Genomic DNA, 2,826 nt, shown 5'->3' on the forward strand with positions numbered 1-2,826 from the left:
CCCCCTGACCACTTTCCTATACAGCTCTTATTCTTCTCAATGGACTCCTTGGAGCTAGAATAGAACATCTTGCTCTTAAGGGGTACACATTCAGGGGCCCAAACACCAGGCCCTCCTTCTTGCTCTCCTCCGTCTCGGAGATTGCATCATACAGGGCATAGCAGCAGTCTTTGTCAGGCAGCATCTTTACAAAGGTGGCACAGAGGTCATCAACAGTCTGGCCGACATTTCCAAGCAGAATCTCCTTGCCCTCCTCCAGGATGATGTTCTTGTCCTCACTCGGGCAGAAGAGCACCACCTTCTTGCGCTTCTTCACCTCCTCTGGTGTCGATGATTTGCACACCTTCCTGTCACTGAACACCTTGATGACGCCATCAGAGACAGCCACACCAGAGGCCATGTTTCCAAAAGAGAAAGGACATGGCAAAGAGAGAGAATGAACACAAGAGACACTGCAGCTGCTGCCTGGATCCAACTGACGTTTGTTTTTTTAATAAAAGACTCAAAATCCAAAGTCATTGCCACTGAGTTGGAACCAACTTGTAGCTATCCACTGGGGAGTTTTCATCTTTCACTCACCAAGCCACTAGTGGGTGTTTTGGGTTGGGTTTTCTGTGTGTTTGGGGTGGGGGAGGTGTTACTATTAAGAATTTACTGATAACCTCTAAGGGTAGCTCTAGTGGCCTAGTGATAAGGAAGGATCTGTGCTGCGAATTCAAAGACAGACAGCTAAAACCCATGAGCTGTTCCGCAGGAGAAAGATGGCCAATCTCTCCCATCTGATTGGTGGTTGTGTGTGCCTTCAAGCTGGAACTAACACCATAGCTGACCCTCCAGCAGGTTTCCGGGGGCAATAAGTCAAATGAGAGGAGACTGCTCCTCCTTCTCCCATAGAGAGCTACAGGTGGATTTGAACTGCATGCCTTTGGGATTACAGTACAACTGCTTACCAGAATGTTCTTCCTATGAGATTTACTACCTCTGAAAACCTGCTGGATCAGCTATGACTTGGTTACAACTTGATGGTATATAACAACAACAAAAACCTCTAAACTGTTTTTCACAGTATATCAATTATTTCAAGGTTGAACACATCAGGGCTTAGGATAGGGAAAAACAAATCTCTGCCATCAAGTTGATTCCCACTAATGTCAACTCTCCATTGGCTATAAATCTTTACAAGAGATTGTCTACTTTTCTCCCTCAGAGCATCTGGTAGATTTGAACCACTGACTTTTCAGCTGGCAGAGCAACAAGTAATACACAACATCATCACAGCTCCCTTAAGCCAGTATTAGGTGGTTTCAGATGGGCTGACATAGAAACTGAGGGAAAGCAGGCGGGTTTCAGTGAGACTGGCCCAGGATAGAGCAGGGTTCAGTGCTACTGTGCACAGGGTCGACTCTATGGCACATAACAACAGGTAGTTTCAAAGATTTTCACCAAAAGATTCCAGTTATTCTCTATTTTTGTTCAGGACACTGTGTTTTGAGAGATTCACAGCTTAAACAAAGCTATGTTGACTAAGTTCTCATTTCCCTACTTTTGGTAATTTGTGCCAATGTCCCAAAACATTTCTAGCAAATAGCAAAGTAATTTAATGTTTTATTTTGCCTGGGTGGCTCAATTAGGGATAAACATGCAATTACCATTAGACTTCCTCAAACAGTGAAAACAGATTGATAACCACTTATCCTCATTTGTCTTATGCCCTTAGAGAACAAGAACTCAAATTAATTAATTACAGAAATGGAAAAGGTTGGACAACTATGCAACTGATCCAAATAAAAATTCAGAAGGATTCAAAAGAACAAAAAAGATCAAAGAACTGGTGTCTTCGAATTGTTGGAAAAGAATACCACAGATTATTAAAAAAAGCCAAAACATCTATCTTGGAAGAAGTCCAGCCAGAATCCTTTTTGGAGATGAGGCTGTCAAGACCTCTTATGTACGTTAAGCATGTTATTAGAAGGAACCAATCCACAAAGAAAGACCTGACACTTGGTGATGTAGAGAGTCAGAGAAAACGAGTAAGACCTACAACAACAACGACTGACACAGTGACTGCAAGAACGAAGACAGCAAAAAAAAAAAAGAACGAGGACAGCAAGGTTCTGAGGACAGTGCTGAACCACACTGCTGCGTGCTCTGTTGTACACAGTCACTGTGCATGGGAACCAACCTAACAGCACCTGACAACACAGCAACAAAGGACTGAAATCCGAGAGCACAACAAAACGCAAGCCACAAGCCAAATAATAAAGAGCCTGGAGGGAGGTGGGGATGGCAGTGCACAGGGAAATGAGCAGAATTCCAAACAAAAAGATGCAAGAGTCATAATTTAAATGTGAGCAAGACTAAGCTACATCATGATTTTAAGTAACTATGTTGTTTTTTTAAATTATAAAACATATTTATTTAAAAAGTACATAGTTGACTCCTTGATATAGAACAAGAAAGACAAATATATTTGAAAGAAGGATAAATGGTTGTCTTCATTAGATCATTTCGGTTTCTCTGTAGACTAGTGCAATGGAAATTTCTGCAATGATGGAAATATTCCACATGCATGTTACCTAACAGGGTATCCATTAGCCACATGTAGTTAGTTTATAAGTAACTATGTGGTTGTTGTTATGTGCCGTTGAGTTGCTTGCGACTCATAGCGACACTATGTACAACAGCCCTAAACTCTGTTCTGTCCTGTGCCAATCACACTGTCTCTGACACTCCCATCTCGATTACCCCAGTCACTGAATCAATCCACCTCATAGAGGGCCTTCCCCTCCTGCACTGTCCCTCCACCCTCCCAAGCATGATGTCCCT

At 42.6% G+C, this 2,826-nt stretch overlaps 1 protein-coding gene and 1 pseudogene across 3 annotated transcripts in view; both read right to left on the reverse strand.

Moving 5' to 3' along the window:
* The window catches only part of LOC102853896, a 7,176-nt pseudogene extending 6,776 nt beyond the window's left edge, over positions 1-400 (reverse strand).
* LOC102871237 (protein-L-isoaspartate(D-aspartate) O-methyltransferase-like) overlaps positions 1-2,826 on the reverse strand; it is a 55,528-nt gene that overhangs the window by 41,488 nt on the left and 11,214 nt on the right. The gene's annotated exons all lie outside the window — the stretch shown is intronic.

The sequence above is a fragment of the Elephantulus edwardii genome, unplaced genomic scaffold, assembly GCF_000299155.1.
Source record: "Elephantulus edwardii isolate Elephantulus edwardi_28Jun2011 unplaced genomic scaffold, EleEdw1.0 scaffold00102, whole genome shotgun sequence".
Classification (NCBI taxonomy): domain Eukaryota; kingdom Metazoa; phylum Chordata; class Mammalia; order Macroscelidea; family Macroscelididae; genus Elephantulus; species Elephantulus edwardii.